The following is a 22,644-nucleotide window of genomic DNA, read 5'->3' on the forward strand; positions in this document are numbered from 1 at the left end:
GTTATGGCCTTGTCAGAAGGCACCTCAAGATATTTGGAGGTGCTTATTTTTCAATGGAAGCTGTACATGTAAATGTCAACATGAAATTCTCCAGTTTTCAAACTGCACAGTGGGGAGAATGTCCCATGCCATTGGCTTCTTGGGCCACAGAGTAGTACTCTTTGTAACCCCGGGCCTGATTCAGGAAAGGATCTCCCACTGATTTTGTGCAGCTACCCCCTTAGCTGGTGTGAGAACTTCCCTCTCCACAGCGCCACCTCTTCCATCTCAGGGGCCTATGAGCACAGGTGCACCTCACTTGATTGCACTTCACTTTATCATGCTCCATAGATACCATGAGCGAATCCACTGGCGTCAACATGCCCCCACTTCCTGTCTCTGTGTCAGCATTCTTTAGCAACACGTTTTAAGCCATGTATGTACAAAACAAATGTAGCTTTCAAATGGACTGGGAAACTGAACAAAATCTGTGGGACTGCTTTATGGCAATGCTCACTTTATTGTGGTGGTCTGAAACTGAACCCTCAATATTTCTGGGGTGCACCTGTATCCGGAGACACTGAAAAGGGTTGTCTGGAAGCTTCTTCCATCTTCTGCTTTGCTGCTCCCACAACTCTTCCCTGCGGGCATGGAAGCTACGGTAGGCAGTCTCCAACTTGATCTCCTGGAATCCAAGGACAAACTGATAAGACTGCCTCATGCTTATTATGCAGAGAGAGAAAATATTTTTAATACATTTCTTATTTTTTTACTTTTTGGACTGGACTACATTTATTTATTTTATTTTGTTTCAGGTTAATGTGAAGGTACAAACAACTAGGTTACAATGTTTGCATCTGTTAGGGGGAGTCCCTCTTCTCCTGTGTCCTGCACCCAAGAGGTGCGCCGTATACCCTGCCATTGTGCCCTTCCATTAAGTAGGAGCACAGCAATTCTCTCCCCGTCACCCCTCTCCACCCTCCTTTATTCCCTCCTCTGCCCCCCACAACTTGAATTGAGTTTTTCTCTTATGCGAGCATGTATTAGACCATCTATCGCCTTCATCTTAGTATTGGGGACATTGGATACTTTTCCATTCTTTAGATACTTTCCTAAGAAGAATGTGTCTCATCCCCATCCAGGTTAATACAAAAGATGTAAAGTCTCCATCTTTTTATGGTTGACTAGTACTCCATGGTGTACACCACAGTTTAGTAATCCATTCCTGGGTTGATGGGCATTTTGGTTAATTATTTTTATCTTTTTAAATTGTTTTTGTGTATGGTTCATACCATGAAAAATGGCTAGTAAAATAGTACATACATGTAATTTATAAATAAGTAACACATACTGGGTTGTGGGCTTATAACTATTTGGGGTGTCAAACCCCACACTGGGGTTGAGCTGACATCTGAAAGGTGGAACAGGGAATTGTGGATGGCGGGCGGGGGGGGGGGAGAACATCATTTAGTAGCTTCAAACAGTTGCTCATGTGCCACAGCTGTAAAATAAAGAGGTAAACTTCATAACATGTGGAGGACTACACAAACGCTAGTTATCAATTAGTTAAATATACTTAAATTAGTGGTTTTTAAAATGCCTGGCCAGGGTAACAGGTTACTTTTAAAATGATTACTGTTGTCGTTGCTATGGCAATGATGTAGTGTAAGGTTCCCACGGTGCCCAAACTCCCCTGAGCCCAGGGCTGGGTGGGATTAAGCCCTGGACCTTCAGAGGTAGTAGGGGGAAGGGTGGGGTCCAGGCAAGGGCCTAACAGATCTTTGTGAAATGACTGTGACAGGAACAAATCCATAGCCCAGTTTTTCGGTGGGAACTTGGGCCCTTGCTCCAACTACAAACCAGCTATCACGGGCATGGAGTTCAGATCACCACTAAATGCTTTGGAGAAGAGAATGAAGGTCAGTGGCCTGCTGAGCCCATTTAAATGTAGGCCTCACTGTGCTTAGAAATAGGGAAATAGAGAAATAAAAATAGAAAGTTTGAGAAATTGTTATTAACCACTTCCCAGCCTGACACTCTGCAAGAGGATGGAGCATGGTACGGAGTTAAGCCCAGGGTTCACTGGCGCTCAGCTCTCAGGAGCCAGAGCGCTCTCTGTCACTCAGGCAGAAAGCTGGGGCCCTTCAAGGTCCTGGGGAAGCTCTTTGGCCTAGATTGAGACTTTGAGGTAGGCCGTGTGGTTCAGGGATGGGTGCTCAGAATCGGGATACTTGGGTACTGTTCAACATGGACCTTTCCCTTAGGGCTCAATTTCTGTAACTGAGAATTGGGTTGGCTACAAACTGTGACTTCTCTTTCCTCCGTCACTTATCAGTTGTGTGACTTTAGGCATCTGAGTGCATCCATTTCCACATCAAACTACAGTAGAACCTCTGTAAGATGGCCACTCAAGGGACTGCAACAAACTGGTCAGCATATGGAGGTGGTCAACATCAGGAACTCGGCCTACTGTATGGATATGTACCTGTGGTGCATGTCCAGTTTATGAAAATTAGGTCAACCTAAGGAGGTGGTCAGTGTAGGGAAGTGGTCAGCTATGGAGGCTCTACTGCAGTACGCACCTCATCGCATTGTTACTCTGAGGATTAAGCCGATGCTACTTAAGTTAATGACTTCAAGGAAACAGTGCAGGTTGAGGGAAGAAGTTGCTGCCTTTATTCTGAGAATCCTTGAAGAAAGAAGATCTTAATTCAAGCAGTCAAAACTAACTGTCCATTGTTGGAGTTTTTAATTTGTGCACAAATGCTTGTGCAAGACCTACTGTATAGCTTTTCCTTCAAATCGATTTAATTAGGTCAGCTCCCATCAGAGGAAATTCTACACCGGTCATTCCGAGGGCCTACTTGGGGCAGATTGCATTTTCCTAAGATGTCTGGAAGGATACTTCCTGTCCCACAAGTGCTTCTAGAACTCTGCCACCCCCTCATCAAGAGAGAGAGACTATCCATCCTCCCCTTGCACGGGCTGAGCCTTTGTGGCTGACCCCACTGATGAAATGCAAAGGAAATGATGCTCTGTGACTTCTGACGCTGGGTCACAAAATGCCATGCACTTCAAAAGTGATCTTTGTTCTTAAAACCCAACAACCCAGTTGTGGGGAAGTCCAAACAACTTGCGGAGCGGCCTCATAGAGAATAATAGAGGCCTTTGGTTCACAGGTCTGGCTGAGCTCCCAGCTGACACCTAGTATGTGACTTGCTAGTCCTATGAGCACACCGTCTTGAAAATGGATCCTCTGAGCAACTGGCATTGCACAGAGAAGAGATAAGCCTTCATTGCTGTGCCCACCCCACATTGCAGATTTATGGGCTAAAAAACAAGTGGGGTGGTCACATAACAGTAAGAAACAGATATCCCAATTTCCTTCCTTCCATTCTTCCTTCCACCAGAGTTGTGCAAAAGTCTTGGGGCCTTACATGGGCCCAGGTACTGACAAAACACTGACCCCCATTTTCTTGCCAACAAGGGCCTTGGGATCTCCTTGTGCCACTTTTGGGATGGGAGAATCTTCTGAGAGGCTGGGAGCCCTAGGGCCACACCCCTTGGAGGTCTTACCAAACAAATACCTCCCCAACCTCCAACTTGGCCATTTGATGTCTTCTCAAGGCTTTCTGGTCTTCTCACCCCTTTCCCCACCTCCAGAACTCCTGACCTCACCTTGGAAATGGACTAAAGAATTTCAAAAAGGTAGAGTCTTTTGCTAGAAGCATCTCTCTCTACTCCAGTGTTTTTCAACATTTTTAATCTCATGGCATACTTGAATCTATAGTCAAACTTCTGCAGCACATTTAAATTATGTTGATCAAAAAAAAAAAAAGAGCAAAAAAATCAGAAAAAGAATATGCCTACTGCACTTGGAACTTCCTTCAAAAATAATTTAATTAATGATTTTTCATGGTATGTCAGTGTACTGCAGCATACTTGTTGAAAATCATGGGTCCACTCTCTGCCTGGCAAAATCCCCAGAGTCAGCCATGGAAAGCCTTACTTCTGCTAGAAAAGAGGGGATGAAGACAGATCTGGGTGACCCAACCCAGTGGGATACTTCAGTGAATGACTCTGCTATAGTCTGTGTCCCCCAAATTTCATGTGTTGGGAACTTAATCCCCAAATTCATATGTTGATGACATTTGGAGACAGGGCCTTTGGGAGGTAATTAGGATTAGATGAGGTCATCAGGGTGGGGTCCTGATGATGGGACTGGTGGCTATCAGAGGAAGAAAGACCTGAGCTGACACAGTATCGCTAGCTCATCATGTGATGTCCTCTGCTATGTTATTAGACAGTAAGAAGGCCCTCACCAGATGTGTCCCCTTGACCTTGGACTTCTCAAGTTCCAGAACTGTAAAAAATAAAATTCTTTTCTTTAAAAACTACCCAGTGATGTGGTTTGGATATTTGTCAACTCCAAATCTCATGTTGAAATTTGATCTCCAACGTTGGAGGTGGGGCCGTGTGGGAGGTGTTACCTGGGGACAGATTCCTAAATGGTGCAGTGCCTTCCTGGTGGTAATGAGTTCTTCCTCTAGTAGTTCACAGGACAGCAGGTTGTTTGAAAGTGACTGGTACCTCCTCCCTCTCTTGTGCCTTCTTTCACCACATGACACACCTGCTCCCCCTTCTCCTTCTGCCTTGACTGGAGGCTCCCTGAAAAGCAGATGCCAGTCCCATGCTTCTCACACAGCCTGCAGAACCACTAAGCAAATAAATCTCTTTTCCTTATTCTTTATAAATTACCTGGTATCAGATACCACTTTATAATAATGCAAAATGGACTAAGACACCCAACCTGTGGAATTCTCTTACAGCAACAGAAAATGGACTGAAATAGACTCCAGTGCGCATCTACTCCACAGCCACCCATTAAGCTCCCAAGGGCTACACTAGGTGCTGGGAGGACAAGGCCAAATGGCAGTGCCACCACAGACCTAGTCAAGAAGGTACCTGTGTCCACTCAGAGCCCACAGCCCACCTTGATCATGCTTTAGGTGTCTAAGAACCTGGAAACCTTTGCCTAACCGGTCCAAGCCCACTTTAAGGCTTACAAATCCTCTCACCCAGGTCCACCCTCATGAGGGTGTATCCTGTCCCTGATATGTGCACCCACAGACGGGTGATCAAGATGTGGCTATGGGTGTGGTGTGTGGACAGAGTCTGGGCATGTGGGCTGGGTGTTCACATGCCAAAGTCCTAGGCTACTCAGGGCTAAGAAGAAAAGCAGAGTGGGTGGGCTCAGGGATGGGATCAGATTGACCTTTCCACACCACCATGTTTTTGCACAAAATTTCAAAGAGTCTAAGAATTTCAAATTTGAACATGATCCCTTTGGTTATTGTAAAGAATATTTGTTGGCTCGGTGCCTGTAGCTCAGCGGCTAGGCTGCCAGTCACATACACTGGAGCTGGTGGGTTCAAATCCAGCCTGGGCCTGCCAAACAACGACAACTACAACCAAAAAAAAAAAAATAGCCAGGTGTTGTGGCAGGTGCCTGTAGCCCCAGCTACTTGGGAGGCTGAGGCAAAAGAATCACTTAAGCTCAAGAGTTGGAGGTTGTGGTGAGCTGTGATGCCATGGCATTCTGCCAAGGGTGACACAGTAAGACTCTGTCTCAAAATAAAGAAAAAAAGAAAGAGAGGGAGGGAGGAAGGGAGGAAGGAAGGAAGGAAGGAAAGAAGGAAGGAGAGAGAGAAAGAAAGAATATTTGTCAAGGTAAGATATGTATACTTCATTTTCCAGTCAGTTAAATGTTTAGATAAAAGGTATGTGGTTTTAGATTTGCACTCTGAACTTGGGATGCCATGTTGGCCTGGGTCTGCACAATAGGTCCAATGCTCAGGCTATGAGTACCTGCAGCAAGATCCTATTCAATGGGAGCTTGGAGGATGGTGTGGGAGTATGGCAGAGATTCCAGAAGCAGCCCTGCTACCACCCTCCATGTGGCCACAGCTGCCTCCATCTCTAATCTGGAGTGGCAGACACAGGAAGGGTAGCAGATGGGACTAATGCAAGGGAATGTCTGCATGGTGGAGAGAGAGGCCCGACAGGACCCAGCTGTTAGCCAATTGCCAATTGCCAATAACCAGCACAAACACCCCCAGCTTTTAGAGAAGGGGGTATGAAGCAGGGTGGAAGATGAGGGTATTTTATGCCCATTTTGTATGTTGGGTAGCATAAGCAGCTGGAACCCAGCTCGAGACAGATTAGCACCGTGCTTCTCAAAGTGTGGTCCCCAGACCAGCATCTGTATCATTTGGGATTTTATTAGAACCTTGACCTCTTGCAGTATGCATGGTGTCCCTCTGTGGAAAGCTCAACCAAATGGGACACTGCTATGTTTAAAGGATTCCCCAGCCCTACTCTTCTGACGTGGTGTGGAGATTCTGTGAAGGATACATTTTACTGGAAGGAGAACACTGGCATGTGAACACCCATGGGCATGCACAGCATCCATCCCAGCAGTGGGCCAAATCCTTCATGAGTATTATCATATTGCATCTTCGACAGCCAACCTCAAGACTGCTATTATCATTATTGCTGTTGTTATTATTTACTATTTAAGGGCTTATCCTAGAGAGGTTAAGTGCTCAGCCTTGCCCTAGGTCTATGTGATTCTCTGACCGCTCTAACCTCTTTACAGTCTGTCCCACAGTGGTTCAAACTTGAGTGTGATTTAGAAAGAAGGCCTTATTAAAATGAATTGCCCCACAGTTTCCCATTCAGTAGGTCTGAGATAAAGCCTCAAAATACACATTCCTAACAAGTTCCCAGATGACGTTTGCTGCCAGTCTAAGGACATGCTTTGAGAACCACTGTTTTGGCCTGGAATCCAGCTCATTACCCTACTCCACCCATGCAAAACAGGCATAATCATACTCTCCCCACAATGGTGCTGTTATGAGATTCCAATGAGATAATGGGAATGGAAGTGCTTTGTCAGCTGCACAGGTGAATGGCCCTGGTCATTAACCAAGTAATCTGCCGGAGGCTGGTCCCTAATGTCTGGGAAAGGGAGGGCTGGGATACAGAGTGGAGCCCCACAGCCATCTAGAGATCTTTGGCAGCTCTCCTTAATTCTGGACCACTTCTTCACTGAGAAAGCCAGCTTTTTTTTTTTTTTTTTTTTTTTGAGACAGAGTCTCAAGCTGTTGCCCTGGGTAGAGTACTGTGGCGTCATAGCTCACAGCAACCTCCAACTCCGGCTCAAGAGATTCATTCTCTTGCCTCAGTTTTTCTATTTTTAGTAGAGATAGGGTCTCACTTTTGCTCAGGCTGGTCTGGAACTTGTGAGCTCAAGTAATCCGCAGGCCTTGTCCTCCCAGAGAGCTAGGATTACCGGCGTGAGCCACCCAGCTTTAAGGGTGCAGGCCTTTGTACCACCTCCTCCCTCACCTCAGGCAGCCCACTGGGCACTACCTCAACAGCCAGCTAGCCACTTCTGCAGGGGCCAGGCCAGACAAGCTGCATCAAGCCTGTGACTAAGGACGTGTTGCTGGATCCTGCTCACCACTGCCTCCCCCATGAGAGTCAGGGCCTGAGATCTGAACTGTCTAAGCCTTAAATTGCAAATCAGCAAAATGGGAACAACATGAGTACCCTGTGAGTTGTGGGAATTCAAGGGCCGGGACTTTTTACAGGGCCTGGCATAGAGCCTGGTCCCTGGCAAGGGTTCAATCAATGGTAGCTGTTAGTATTTCCAAAAAGTACCTAAGTCTCGTTTGCCTCCTGATAGAGGCCCCGACTTGGAACGCAATCAGCTCCCACGCTGTTCTCCGCTTGCACCCGGATACACCCGTTCTGGAATACCAGCGTGGGGCCCCGAGGGCTACCGGCCCAGAGTTGGGGTTGGCAGGGCAGGATTGGGGAGGCGCTGGGACCCCGCCTAGGCGGGGAAGGGGCGTGGCCTCACCCTAGGCGAGCCAGGGGCCGGGGTAAGCTCAGAGGAGAAAGTGAAGACAGGGAGATGGGCGGGCCTAGGAGAGCCGCCAACCGCCCGGGAGGAGACTGCGAAGGGTGAGGAACGCTGCCGAGGGGCGGGACCGTTAGGTAGGGCTGTGAACCGGCAGGGGTCGGGGCGGGCTGGAAGGGCGCGGAGTGCAGTGCCGAGGAGGAGGGCGCAGGGGCAGGCTTCATCCTTATGCGACAAGGACGCAGGGCTGACCAGGCTAGAGGAGGGAGGTGCAGCGGCCCGAGGGGGAGCGGCAGCGGGCAGGGGGGGAAGGGGCGGGGCCTCACCTCCTGCAGGACGCTAAGGGCCCTCCCACAAGGATGGGGGTGGGACAGAGGGCCGGACCGGGCTGCCGAGGGGGCGCGTCCTCTGGGGGGGGCGGGGCCTGGCCGTAGCCGCTGCGTTCCCCGACGGCGTCCGGGAGGGGGGGAACGGTGGAGTGACCCAGCCAAGCGCTGCGCAGTCGACTCTGACTGGGGAGCGAGAGGGAGGCTCAGGGTTTGCAGCGCGGAGCGAAAACAGAGCCAACTGGTAAGAAGAGGGGCTGGGGGTCGGGGCTCGGGGGAAGCCCACAGACTACCAGAAAGTTGGTTTTTGCCCCCACTTCCGCAGCTGGCTCTGCCAGCTTTCTGGAACATAGTGAATGACAGGTCGGGGCAGCTGGTGGGGAGAAGGAACATTAGCCCCTGAGTCCTGAACCCCCAGTTCTGCGGCTCCCTCATGTACCAGCTGTGTGACCCTGGTCCGTACCCTCACCTGGCTAGAGCCTCCCTGGTTCCCGGAGGAGGAAGTTGAGTCAGGTGAACTCCAAGCAACCGTGGCCCTTTCTGACTAAAGCCCCGAGGGTGAGGCCTGGCAGGTGACGGAGAGCTGCAGTTCAGCCACAGGTATTCATGCCGCCTAACTCCTCTCCTTGCAGAATGAGACTGAGAGAAACGAGTATCTTTAAAGGTCACACTGGTTTCTCAGATGGGGCTGGAGCCCTCAAGTCTTCAGGAAGGGAAGCTCAAAGCAGGGAAGTTTCTGCTCTCCCTTGATCCCCACCTCTCACCAATTTTTATAGCTCAACTGAGTCAAGGCCTCTAAGAGATCAAGTTGGAAACTCAGTGGGCTTTTCCAGGTGAGGTGGCCTGAGAGGCTGGGGTGGAGGGGTGGGAACTGGGGCTTAGTTCTTATCCTGGTGAAGAGGGAAAAGAAGGGACTACACCAAACCTTGGACCCAGGGTCAAGCCCTGGGCGCAAAGGAATCTTATGACATACCCAGCCTTAGTTTTGAGGGCTGGAGGGTTCCGTGCCTGGTGGCTGTGGGTGTTCTGTGCTGGGCCACAGTAGATGTACAGCCTAGTTCCGTGGTCAAAGACTTGGGGCTTTGGGACCAAAATGACTTAGGTTCTACTGCCCTTCCAAACTTCAGTTTCCTTATCTGTAAAATGGGGGTGATGACATTATCCAACAGGATTAGCAAGAACTAAATAGAATAATGTATATATGGTGCTTAGCAAGCACTGGGGACCCAGCAAAGTTTCACTGTGTGATAGCTGCCCTGATTTGGATCAGCAGGTGATGGGACTGGCTTCCTGCCAGGGACTAAGCCCATTTGTGGGGTAGGGGATGGAGAGCTGGGGCTAGCTGCAGCTCCCTGACCTTCTGAGAGCCAGAAATTGCTACCTGCCAGAAACATCACTCTTTGAGGTTTGGGCAGTGTGTCACCTGGGGCTGAGAGTGGCTGAGTTTTCTGTAATAGTGCATGAGATTATGAGTGTTCAATTAAAGCCAAAAGCTGTTAACTGAGTACCTACTATATACCGGACAGAGTTAAAGGATACAGAGGTGAGCCGAAGTGCCAGACCTGGCTCTGCCCACATCCTGAGTTGCTGACAATGAGGGCTCCCCTAGGCCCACCATGTCCCTGCTGGAGAGGATCATTCCCACCCAGGGCTCTGGGACAGATGGGTCTGTGCTGCCTGGTGGCTGGAACCCAGCTATACCATTGCATGCTTGGCTTGGGGCAGGGGTGATGGGCAGAGTGGGTACCTGTTGTCTGTTTGAGCAGGGTCAGGCACCAAAGAACACTGAGGGTGCTGCATGTTGGCTCCCTGCGTCTTCAGGGGGAGGGGAACAGATAAGCTATACACAGTGGAACTAGCTGGAAAATACTATGGGACAGAGTTTGATTAGAGGCCGCAGTATGTGAAGAAGACTGTGTGTGTAGGGGAGGTGTTGAGAAGAGGGGAGATACTTGAGAAACCAGGGGTGGGGAGAGATAAGGAGGATTCCTGCCGCTGATGAGACTTAAGCACGACTTTCTGTTTGAATTCCCAAGTCCTAGTTTGGCTTACATCAGCATAGTGCCACAGACTTTCTGAGCTTTTGAGTGGCGTAAGATTAGAATTTGGTATAGTAGGCAGGGAGAGGGCCGGGTAGGTGGTGTCTGTGGTGAGGAGTAGGAGATGTTCATTCCAACAGGGCCTACCCAGTAAGCCTTCATGGAAAGCCCCCCAGCACCACCCCTGCCCCACATGATGAATGAGAAGTGGCCATGCAAGGCCTGCACCCGCAGGTTGCTTTCCTTCTGCAAGGAGGCTTAGGCAAGGATACTAGTGAGTCTGAAAGAAGATAAATGATGAAAGGATTCGCGCAGTCTTCAGGGCCTTACCGATTGGAGAGGGTCATGGCAGCTAGTATGAATGTGGTATCTTGGGCAGAAGAAAATGCCTAGGCAAAGGCAGAAAGGGCAGCCTGCTTAGGGAAACTTGAGAAACCCTTGGGTTGAGCCATCTGGCTGGTATTGGGACTGCAGTGATGTGTGTAGTAGGTGCGATCAACTCATGGAGGAACTTGAATGCCAAGGTGAGAAGTTTGGATTTGATTTATAGAAAGTGGGAACCCCTGAAGGTCTTTAAGCAGGAAGTGATCCAACAGAGCCACACTTCAGAAAAGGTGGTCTGTGCCAGATGTGCTGGGAGGAGGATCAGCAGTGATAATGAACCAGTGGTTGTGATGACAGGGAAGAAAGGGTGTAGACAGTTTGGGGGATGTCTGCCACTGGGAATGAAGGAAGGGGCACCAGCCACGGAGATAGCAAAGGCATCATCAGAGGGAAGGGAGGGGATAGTCCAGCCTGCTTTTCCTTCCTTTATCCTGTCTAGCCCCTGGTACGTGGTACGCAGTAGGGGCTCAGGGAGGTGGCTATATTAGGTAGGGGGGACACTGGGGAAGGTGATGAGTGCTACTGAGGGTAGAGAGGAGCCACCCAAGAAGGGCTGGGGGGTGCATTTGTGCCCAGTGGCAGGAGCCTGGGCCGGCCAGTAGGTTTGGGAGTGGGGTAGTTAGAGAGAAGTGCCTCCCTGCCCAGGGAGGACAGGGTGAGAGGTTAGCACGTGCTATCTCTGGTGGCAGGAGGCCAGTCAGGGCACAAGTTTCCCACATTGGGGGGTGGCATTCTGATTCCTTTGGGTTCCACTGAAGTTTCTGCTGTGTGGGGCAGCCCCTTCTCTCTTGAGACCTGGAAGCCCCCACTGGCCATCCCCCTTCACTCTGGGGACCTAAGCCCTGTTCCCCTGAGGACTAGACAGTTCCTCCTGGCACACGGCTGAGCAGACGCAAGCCCTGAGTGTTCCTTCAGATTTGGAGTATCTGAGGCCAGCTGGCACCCCCTGGTTTTAACTTGGCCCCTTGCTCCAAACCGTTATACCCACTTCCTCTGCCCCATGGGAAGTTTAGAGAGGGGTGGTTATGATTTAATCAAGAGCGTCAAACGGACAGGAGTTGGCTCTGTGTGAGATGGAAGGGGAGGGGAAAGCCAGGGTTGCTTGGCCTGGGCCCCTCTGTGCAGCAGAACAGGGGTGTGGAGGGGGGTTTAATCTCAGCAGGAACTGCCCTGCCCACCAGCTTCCCCTCCTGTAAGCTTGGAACTGAGGGGCTGGGAGGAAAGCCCAGAGGTAAACATGGTCCAGTGGTGTGGGAGGTGCTGCTCTCCTCCTCCTCTTGCTCCTGGCGCTGCCCTGTGAAGTAGGAGCCAACCACAAACCCTGGGCTCAGTAACAGCCCCAGTTGCTGCCTTTCAGGGGCTACGTGTTCCTGACTCACCCCAGGGATCCCCCTCCACCGTCGTTTTCCTAATAGCAGCTGATTCACTCTGACGTGAAGAGGCAGCTGAGGCCTGCATTCTGGTCCTTGGGGGTTGTTCCAACTCTGCTGTTCATGTGCTGTGTGACTTTAGACAGGTTCCTTCTCTCTGGATTTCCTTCCCTAATCTGCTAATGGGAAACCCTCAAGGGGTTCTGGGACCTTCATAAAGTAGGACATGTGTGTGAATGTATACCCAAGTGTGCATGCATGCATGCACACGTGCACACACACATGCAGCACAGCCTCAACTCAAGGGAGCTCAGCAACCTTTTCAGATAGTACTTGGCCCCACCTACCTGCTCTTCTTCCCTTGTTCCCCACCTGCGGCACCTTCATCTACCTTCTGCCTACTCCTAGATTAAGGACGAACAGCATGGTGGTGAAGCACTGGACATTAGTGTTGGAATCCTGGCCCTGCCAATTCCTGGCTATGAGCCTCAGTTTTGGAATCTGTAAATGGGGATAATAATGGTAACTGCTTCATGAGGCATGAGGAGAAAACAAAAAAAGTACGTGTGAAACACTTAGCACTTTTATACCCAGCACAATAACTGAGAGCCATCACTGTCTTCTTTGGCTGGTCTTTCAAGGCCTGTGCCAGGCTACTTTTCAGGCTCCTAGGGACATTCCCAGAGCATCTGCCTTCTGTGCAGGCCCACTGTACCTCTCCAACAATGTGTGCGTGCCCCAAGACACTCATCATTTCTGGCCACATGATGTTCCTTGGTTCTTCTGGAGGATGGTGGGCTCTCCTCACTGTGACTCTAAGCTGTCTGAAGGGAAGTAGGTCTGCTCATCGAGGGCCGAATGACTTTTCCCAGGCCCCCTCCCCTCCCATAGCCCTCTCCCCTGTGCTTGTCTACTCCGAGCCAGCACCTTGCTCTTTGGTCCTGCTGTTTTGTAGTATACAAACTGTTTCCATGAACCCTGCTGGGCAAGTGCTGCCCCTCTATCTCTGCATCTTTGATTCCTGGCACATGGCTTGGCACACATCAGGCACTAGGGAAATGATGGCTGAATGAGTAAGTGATTCCCCCAGGGGTGAGGGGCAGCAGGACCCCACTAGGTGTCAGATATCGGTGACTCCTTGGCAAAGGTAGAGCCAGACCCCTGTGGGCCTGTCTGCCCTACTCCTGGGATCTGGATCCAGGGAGATGGAAATGGGCTGCGTGGCTTGGGGTCACTTTAGTTGGAGCTTCTGCTTCCCTTGCGAGGTCTGACCTTTACTGTCCTGGGAGAGGAACAGCTCTATTTCCTCCATCCCAGTAATCGTGTCCTCTGGCCTTTAGTGAACTCTCAGCCAGTCAAGGGACATTCAAGTCAGCATTTATTTGTGGAAGGTGCCACAGCCCTTTGGGCACTGGGAAAGGGGATGGTACCGGTCAGAAAATCCATCTGGAACATCATCCATGCAGACCTCCTGGTGGGCAGCACTGGGAAGCACTACTTGCCCCTCTAACTTCTTGCCCTGCAGTGGAGGCTTCTGCCCTTTCTTTGGGCTCCACCCTTGACTTTCCCTGCTATGTTGAAGGGTGATCAGCATGGGAATTTTCAGAGTTCTGGGCCTAGGCAGTTAGGCCCGATGTGATGAAGTGGACAAAGTGCTGGAGGCTGGACTCTAGGAAGCCTGAATTGAAATCCTGGCTCTGCCATGGAGATGCAGAGTGATCTTGGCCAGGGAGGTGACCTCTGGGCTGGTTTCCTTACTCTTAGTCAGCAAGTACTCCAGAAGTCTGCTTGGGGTCCCGGCTGGGCTTATGCCCAGGGAAGTAGAGAAGAAATGCCAACAAGGCCACAGACTCTGGAACCAAACTGCCTGAAGATAACTTCTACCTCTGCTACTTACCAGCTGATTGTGAGTTTGTGCAAGTGTCTTAACTCTGTGCATCAGTTTCAGCATCTGTTAAATGGAGACCATTATAGTACTTACCTCATAGGGTTGTTTGAGAACATTTAGGATATTTAGAAAGTGTTTAAGATAGGGCTTGGCTCATAGTAAGTGCTATGTATATTTCTGCTGGTTTGGGTAGTTTTCTTAATAAGATGCAGGATAAAGTCTTTGGGAGACAGGACTGCCTGGTGAATAGCTTGATTATGGGTTTCAGGGGACCCGGACTTTGCTCCCAGCTCATCCTTTGTCATGTGATTTTTGGCAAGTTACAACCCTTCTTGGGCTACAGAACTGTAACTATTATCCTGCACTTGCTATGCTTGGCTTTTGTAAGTGAGGTACATGTGATGCCATGGTGGGCGGCTGCAGGGTTTTATTCAGTGGACAGACTCCAGGGGCCCATCCTACATGGAGACAGCCTGAGGAAGGAGGTGGGCAGATCCCAACAGTTGCAGACACTGACTAACTCCCAGAGGACTCTACTCAACAAAGCCAGAGTGTAGATGAATATATGTAAATATGTATGTTGCAATATATAATTATACGGATTACATTACAGACCTTTATTATCTCTTTACTTTTTCCTATTTTCTGAATCTTTGGCAGTGAGCCTGTATTATATTTATATGCTCAAGAAAAAAAGAACACTCATATAAGCTATAAGAAACTTACCATACATATTTAAATAAAATGTATTACCTGAACCTGAGATCACATTGAGGTTTTTGCTGTGAATACATCATATTTTTTCACATTTTTTTCAAAGGTGGGGTGGGGTGTTGGCTTGAAGTGAATATCAAGCTTCAAAAGACTTGAAGGGAGTGTCTTTGGACACAAGCCTCACAGCCTGGTAGACAAGAGTCAGATATGGATGAGAGTGTAATCGGCTTTCCACGTGGTAGACACACCCTACATGCTAGGTGGTGGTTAGAAAGCTTTCCAATAGTAGTTGAGCTCAGTCTGCTTAATAAACTTTCTAAGCCTCAGTTTCCTCATCTGTAAAGTAGGGATAATAACACAGGAGGCAGGGGTTGCCGCAAGGATTAGAGCTACCCACATAGAAGATGGAGCTCCCAAAGGAAGCTGACCAGGGAATGTGGCTTTAGATCCGGGACTCACAGGGTTTGCCAACTCTCTACCCTGTAACTGACAGCATTTATCGGTCCAGCCACAGGCAGTGCTGGGCAGGAGCCAGCCTTCCAGCAAGCAGGTCCGGGTGGCTGGAATGGAAAGCAGTTCAGGTGGAAAGTTGCCTGCAGGTGACCTGGCATGGCAAGGGGTGGGGTTCAGTCGAGCACGCCCTGTGTGTCTCCAAAACGAACCAATCAGATAAGTTGCTCTGGACTGCTGGGCGGAGTAAGGCCTGAGGTGTTTCCCCAGTAGAGGTCCATTGACAGAGAAACAAATGGAGAGGGGAGTATGTGTTCTTGCTCATACACACATACAGGCCGTCCAGTGATACCTGGTATGCAGTAAGCACTCAGTAAATGTTAACTTGTTGCTGATAATAATTACACAGCTACAATTGGAAAATCATCTCCCACTCACTGTCTTAGGAGATGGAATATTATAATGCTGTTGCAATGGGACCTATGAGATGTCAGGTATATAGAGGAAATAGAAACTTGTGAGGGAGGATCGATTTGTCTGAGATCATACAGGAAGTGGCGGCGGTCTAGGCCTTTGATCACCTTTGGTCATATAGCCAATTCACTTCCCTGGCCACTGGCCTCTCTGAACATACATTGGTAGAGTGGGACGGGGAAGATGTGTCATTTACTCTAGCACAAGGCCTTTAATATTTATTCAAAAGCCTTCAACCCCTTTTTCTCTGTCTCACACCGTCTCCCGGTAGGGTCAAGCAGCAGGCTTCTCTTTTGCCAGGAGACAGGATAGCAAGGTGCCATGATTTTCAAACTTTGTGCATATCAACAGTCCCTGGGGATTCCTGCAAGTTGCAAGCAGGGAACCACTGGGGTTGTGTCTGCAGCTTGGAGGTTCTTCTGGCCCCTGAGGCGTGGATATTGGCCAGACCTAAGTCTTGGCCAACTCTACCCTGCAGTGTTTGCTCACCCCTGGGCAAGTTTCTCAATCTCTCAGAGCCTTGGGTTTTGTGAGGATTAGATGAGATAATGGTGGTAAAATGCTCAGTGGCAGGCCAGAGAAGAGTGTACCCTCAATAAACCAGAGCTGATGAGAGTGATGATGATGAACGAAGACTGCTCCTGCCGCTCCTTTGGAGGAAATGACAGGGAGTCCTCCTCTCTGAAGGCTGAGGTCCTTGACCTAGAGTAAGGGAGCTTTCCAAGGCTGCTTGGACCTCTGGGGTCAGCAGGGGCATTAGGCTTCTGTGATCTTGGTCTCCAATCAGATTCTCAGAGCCCAGCCTAGATGTGGGTGTACATGACATAGAGATAAGGCAAAAGTTGGGAGCTTATGTCTAGAGTCCCAGGATTTTGGTGTTGTGAGCAATTCTGTGGTCCATCGAATCCACCTACCTACCCAGTCTGACCCAGCAGACAACATTCAGCCTTTTCTTATACACATCAAGGCTTGGAGAGCTCATGATGTTTCATCTCTGGATAGAACTGACTCTTAGAAAATGTGGCCTAGAATTTGATCAAGCCTGCACTACCTCAGCTTCTGCTTGTTGATCCTGATTATGGTAGGTGAGACCATGTAGAATGTAGACAGCCCCCGGAGGGACCACATTTTATAGCCGGGGACCCCAGGTCAGCAATTCCGACATAGGAAAGAGGTATTTTTAAAAAGCTGCATCTCCATCCAAACCAAGTGGCCACCAAAAAATCCCATTAAGCTTTCTGATCATTGAAAGAAAGAATTTCCGTGGAAAATATTGGAGGGTAAGGAACAGATGTGCAAGAGGAAATAACTACTCAGAGATAACCACAGCGAACAGCTTGGTGTTTTGGCCTTTAAAAAATAAACGCACACTTACAAGATTGGGATTATACCATCTGAACCACTTCCTGTGCTGCCACTTTGGGCTTAACATTGCACAGGGCAGGTTTCTCTGTGTGACTGAATGCTCTTCCACAGAGCGTTTCTCAGCTCACAGTATTGCACCCCGTGAATCTACTGTGACCTGGTTAAGTGCTCCCCTGCTATTGCATGTTTAGGCCCCTTGAATTTTTTGTTAGTATCCACATTGCTATAGGGATCACTTTGTCCATATACATATTTTGTGTTCAAGTCAAATGAGCCCCAAGAGTGAATTCCTAGAAGTGGCTTTCCAGTTTGGTAGGTTTTAAACTCAAGGTCTGAGGACCTGAATCTCCCACCATAACATGGCCCCCAGTTTAGCTCCAGCCCCACTGCAGGGGAGGAGTGTTATCTTTCCCTTGTGCTATTTGGCAAACCCTCAGAAGAAAGGGAGCAGGTTTTTAGGGTGTGTGTCCATGAAAGAGATAAATGGAAATGGACAGAGACAGACAGACAGATGTGGGGGAGGTTTTTCTCTTCAATTACAGTCTGACTTTTGCCCCCTTCCTCTCTCCTCTCTGGGAGCCTACAGTGTCATTAACTAATCATGGGCTCTCTTTACTATTTAATAACCTCTCTCCACAGTGACTCCTTCTTCCCCAACAGCCTTCTGGAAACCTGGGGGAGGGAACATGAGCTGGTGGGGGTAAGTTTCTATGGAATTGGAGGTGGGTTGTGCAAGTGGTTCTCCAACTGACACTTGAAGGGTTTCTTAAAGCCCAGATCACCAGGCCCCACCCCAGAGCTTCTGATTCTGTTGGTCTGGGGTACAGCCTGAGAATGTGCATTTCTCACATGTTCCCAGGAGACACTGTAGCTGCTGGCCCAGGACCACACTTTGGGATGGGACAGGGTAGGGCTTTGTGGTGAGTTTCAGCCCCAGATGTTGCTGGTAGGATAGACTTTGCCCTGTTTAATACAGGTTCATCCCGTGAGGCCTGAACCTACCTTCCTCCCCACAACCTATCGCCCACCCAGTATCATCTCTAGTGTGTGCTTGGTATATATTGGGAACTTCATGTGCAGGAGGGCAAAATGATTATCACCAATCCCCATTTTACAGAAAGGAGAACCAGCTCTCACAGGTGAGCTGCTATGCCCAAGGATGCCCTGGCAAGCTGGCAAGAGCTCTAATACTGGAAACCTGGCCCTTTCACCCGCCCCCCCCCTCCCCCCTTGGACTCCACACTGACATCTCCCTTGCAGGTCTGGTGTGGAACCAGAGATGACTTCCCTGACCACTGCACTTGCCCCCAGTGAGGGGTTGATGGGGGCAGGTTCCCCCACACCTCCTCTGAGCTAAGGTCTTGCTCTACTTCTTATCCTCCTACTAACTATTCAGTAACATGATCTTCTTCCAAGGTCTAGTGTTCTCCAGCCAGTTTAAGTTCCCGGCTATTGGTCTGGGCAGGTTTTCTGGGAAGCTGGAAACTTTCTCCTGCCAAGTCTGGGCTCTGCCTGGCGGGCACAGCAGAGGGAAAGAAGTGAACCGTCATCTGTTGAACGTCTAATATGTCAGGTCCTGCCCTGCGCCCTTTGCAGCCTCCCTTGGTGGAGGTTATCATCAGTCCCCGTTTTACAGATGAGGAAACTAAGGGTCCAGGAGCTGAAACAACTTGCCCAAGCTCACAGAGCTGGACTTTCAATCCTACACTCCACAGCTAGCTCAGCCTGGGCTGGGGTGGCAGCGGATTCTGAAAAGGAGGGAGATGGGATATGGGGAAGGCATTGTCTGTCCCATGGGCCGTCCATGCAAAGAGGGTCAGCCTGAGGGGCAGAGCTCTTCTGGGACGCATGATCTCACAGTGAGAGGGCCCTGGCCTAGTTATCAGGAGACCCAGTTCAAATGTTGCTCTGCTGCTGTCTGGCTGTGTCACCTTGGGCAAGTCATGCCCTCTCTTGGGGCATCTGAGTCCTCATTTCTCATAATGATCCCTTATGCTTTATAGCTGTTGGCAGTGGGAACTTTCTCACGTACTTATCCCCTCAAGCCCTGCAGCACCCTGTGAAATAGGCAAGGAGGGTGTTATTACTAAACTCATTTTCACAGATGATGACAGGGCAATGAGTGAGTTGCCTAGGATCCAACAGTGAAGAAGGTGCTCAGGCTAAGACTTGAACTTGTGTTGTCTTTGCTTCCCATCCAGCACCTGGCCCTTAAGGAAAGAGGCCTCTGTACTCTTTTCTATTTTCAGACTTAAGATTAAGGATCCCAGGGGCTCTTAGTGGGCTGGTAGTTCCAGGGTACAAGGGGACAAGATCCCAGGAAAGCTGGCCAGGGTCTTCATTGTGGGCCGGGAACCCATGGGGAGAGAAGACAGGGTGGCCCAGGATGTCCCTGTCACTAGCTGCTGCCCAGATCTTGCATTTGAGGCCCCTGGGTGGGGGAAAGGGGTCCAGTCCAGGTTTTCCTCTCACTTCAGCTGCTGGCCTCTCCCAGGGACCGTGCTGTTCTCTAAAGTGTACCATGCAGAATTTTCCAGTCTCCCACATCTTGGTACCCGGGGACCTCAGCTCTGTCTGAATGCCATCACCTCCTCCCACCTCCTGACCTGAGTCTTCCTCATTCTTCCAGGCCTGGCTCCAGCTACCTTCTTCCCGTGGTTCTCTAGTCAAGCCAATTTGGCCATCTCAGCTTTGGGTCCAGAAGTGACCTGGTTAACTATGTCTGAAAGCAGGGGCTGTGGCACCATGGCTGGGTCCAAGCCCCTGCCAGGTCTGGTAGGGCTCAGGGTAGCTGAGACTGTGCATGCTGGGAATGTGCCAGCCTCAGACCTGTGACTCTCATTTCTGTGACCTTAAGCAAGTCACTTGTCTTCTCTGAACTCTGGCTTACTTCTTCCCAAAATAAGAAAACTACTGGCAGGGCTTTTCATTGACCACTTGCAATGTTTGCGGGAGGCAGTGCAGACACCTAGTGCTGTGGGCTCAGGGCGCTGGACAAATGTCCCTCCCTCCCCCCTTCCCTGCAGTAGGATCTGGCTGCTGTCTGCCTCCATCCACTTGAGGCCTGGGTCAAGTCCTGAACTATATCTGCTCTAGGTGGGAGGTGTTCTAGACTGATAATGGGGCAAGGATTGGGCAGAGGGAAGGAATCAGCTGCAAAGATTGAGGTCTTTAATCAGGCTATGTCAGTTCTAGGTTGTCACCCTGACTGGGCTCAGCACCAACCTCCCTGACCTCACTTTCTGATATGTAGAAGGGGAATACTCCTATCTCCCAAATCACACATGGGCAGCAAACAGGAGACCAGAGATGGGACCAAGGTGATCAGAGGGCTGCCTCCCAGGAGCCTTGAGTCAGGCCAGTGGCTGCCCATTTACATACACAGTTTCCTCCTGAAAAACAAATAGTCCCCTTTTCCTCTGGACACCACGAGGCTCACCAGGCCTGTGTGATCTTGGCTCTGGGTGGGCTTTCTAGGTCACCTAGAAGCAGCAGCCTCTCTCTTTGCTCCTTTCTTCTTGCAGGAAGTGAGCCCTGGAGCCAGTCTGACTATCTGAGACCATGGCAGTGTCACCCTATGTCCCTGCCTGGCCCCTGGGAGCCCAGGCCCCTTCCTAGAGTGCCTAGAACCTTTCCTTTCCATTTTGCTCTGTGTGTGCATCTGTGTACCCTCCTCTTCCCGGCTCCCTGTGGCCCAGACCTTCCCGCAGTGATGACAATCACCACTCTTCCCATTATTGTGCCGGAGCAGGTTACTCCTCACTCCTCGTGCCTCCCTCTAAGATGGGGTGAGCTGTCATTACCCCAGGAGGGAAAGGAACTTGCCTAAGGCCCACAGCTGGGCCTCAACTACCCTCTCTGCATACCCCCAGCTCCTGTGGTTACTCAGATTCCTGGCTAAATTTTTCATCCCAGAGGCATGTCAGGAGTAGGAAGTAGGTATGCCCCTAGGAGGAGGAAAGGTTAACAGAGTGTGAGATCATCAAGACCCAGGGGAGGGTCCCAGGGTTCCAGGTTGTGTCAGGAGTTGGCATAGGAACTGTCCCCACTGCACAGATGGATAAGATGAGGGTTAGGGAAGGGGAGTGATTACAAGGTAGAGTTGTCGAGGCTTGTTCTTTTTCTTTCTTCCACCCCAGGGCCCCAAGGGCTCAGGTAGAGGGGATTTCATGGGCCTGTTTGGAACCTGGGTGCTCGTTTTGATTTATCTGCCGTTGGCAGAGGTCAAGTCCCTTCTCCCTGCTTTAGCTTACTTAGGGGATCCTGAGTGGCTCAGCTCTGAACACTCCAGCAATCTTTCTGGAGATAAAGACCCAGCCAGCAGCCTACTTAGGAATCTCAGTGGGGATAAAGATAGAGTCCTGGAATCTGGGGAGGCCAAGGCTGAGGAGAACTTCTGGGGAGGAGCCTTTTGATAGCTAGTGGGGGTAGGACTGGGGAAGTAAGAACCAGGAAATGAATGGGCTGGTCCCTCAAGGAGGCCACAGGGGAGGCAGAGCTCACCAGACAGGGTGAGGGGGAGCAAGCCAGGCAACTCGAGAGGGGGCCCCCGCTACTGCAAGGGTGGGGCCTGCCTGGATCAGCTGGCTGGGACTTCTGGCCTGGACTTCCCTGTGGAGACCAGAGAGGGCCTGAGGGTCCACAGGTTGGCCCTTTGGATAAAGGGAAGGCTTCTTCACCTGAGAGTCTCTGTTTCTCTCTCTCTCCCTCTCTCTGGCTCTCTCACTATCACTTCTGGACCTCACCACCCTGCCAGTCAAGCCAGATCATCTCTTCAAGCCCTGGCAGGTTGACAGCTCATGATGCCCCTAGCTGAGCCCACCCGGAGGGGCCTAGAAGCTGGCCGGGCCACTCAGCAATCCCAGAGAAGCCTGGGAGCCTTGGGGAGGGAGCCTGGCAGGCCTGCTGGTTTTCTTTTGTTTCCAGCTTTCCTGCTAGAGCTGCCAAGTGTCTAGGCTGATAGAATCGCTATTGCCCTGCCTGGGAACTGGGGCCACTGAGTAGGAGGCACAGCCCTTCATTCTGTCCTCTCAGGGCCCAGATCCCTGAAGTTGACTATGGAAATGGATTTCCCAGGTCACTCCTCACCAGAGCTGGGCTCCTGTTATGGGCAGGGCTACCTGGGCTGGGTCCTGAGGCCTGTGGCCTGCATGCTGGCCACCCGGGGTACTCTGGATGTTAAGGAGAGAAACTTAGAAAGATAACAGCAGGAATAGGGACAGACAGGCCAAGGGGAAGGCCCTGGGGAAGCACAGACTGAGATGGAGGCACCTACAGGAAGGGAAGAGACAGGAGAGGGAGGAGAAGGAAGGAGAGGGTTGAGGGTCCAGAGAGCATTGCCCTCTCCTCCCTGGGCTGGGCTGCCTCTTGCTGGGTTCTGACCAGGAGAACCCCTGTCCCCTAACCCCACCTCTCTGTGCTTTCACCCCAGTGTCTGTGGAGAGAGAGTTTATGCACTGTGTAGCACTTTGCCGTTCCTGTGTCTCACTCACCCCTCTCTCTACGCATCAAATACCCCGAAAGCCCAAATGGCTCTTTGGCCTGGGAAAATGCTGAGAAAGACCCTAGTCTTGGGAGGCAGGAAGTACTAGCCCATTTTATAGATTAAGGAACTGAGTGAGGCTCAGAAAAGTTAAGTGACAGGATGAGGTAGACAGAGCTCCCTTATGTTTCATGCCCACCTTAAATTCTCATGCCCAGGTAATTAGGGCTGCCACCTGGTACCCCC

The 22,644-nt window shown here is 50.4% G+C and overlaps 1 protein-coding gene and 1 long non-coding RNA gene across 6 annotated transcripts in view; one reads left to right on the forward strand and one right to left on the reverse strand.

Moving 5' to 3' along the window:
• Positions 1 to 491: 491 nt before the first annotated feature.
• Positions 492 to 7,835, reverse strand: LOC111723018. Its single transcript, XR_002771648.1, has 3 exons — positions 7,705 to 7,835; positions 4,470 to 4,647; positions 492 to 664 (listed from the first exon to the last, which is right to left on the reverse strand). It is a non-coding gene; the product is annotated as an uncharacterized LOC111723018 (long non-coding RNA).
• A 142-nt stretch (positions 7,836 to 7,977) lies between these two features.
• The window catches only part of CD82 (CD82 molecule), a 48,024-nt gene continuing 33,357 nt past the window's right edge, over positions 7,978 to 22,644 (forward strand). The window contains exon 1 of one of the 5 annotated variants that reach the window (XM_023509428.1): positions 7,978 to 8,010. The gene's annotated coding sequence lies outside the window, so the exon portion shown is untranslated. The other 4 variants (XM_023509427.1, XM_012803875.2, XM_012803886.2 and 1 more) reach the window with 4 other exon arrangements.

The sequence above is a fragment of the Otolemur garnettii genome, unplaced genomic scaffold (assembly GCF_000181295.1).
Source record: "Otolemur garnettii isolate 467f Iridium unplaced genomic scaffold, OtoGar3 scaffold00001, whole genome shotgun sequence".
Taxonomy (NCBI): domain Eukaryota; kingdom Metazoa; phylum Chordata; class Mammalia; order Primates; family Galagidae; genus Otolemur; species Otolemur garnettii.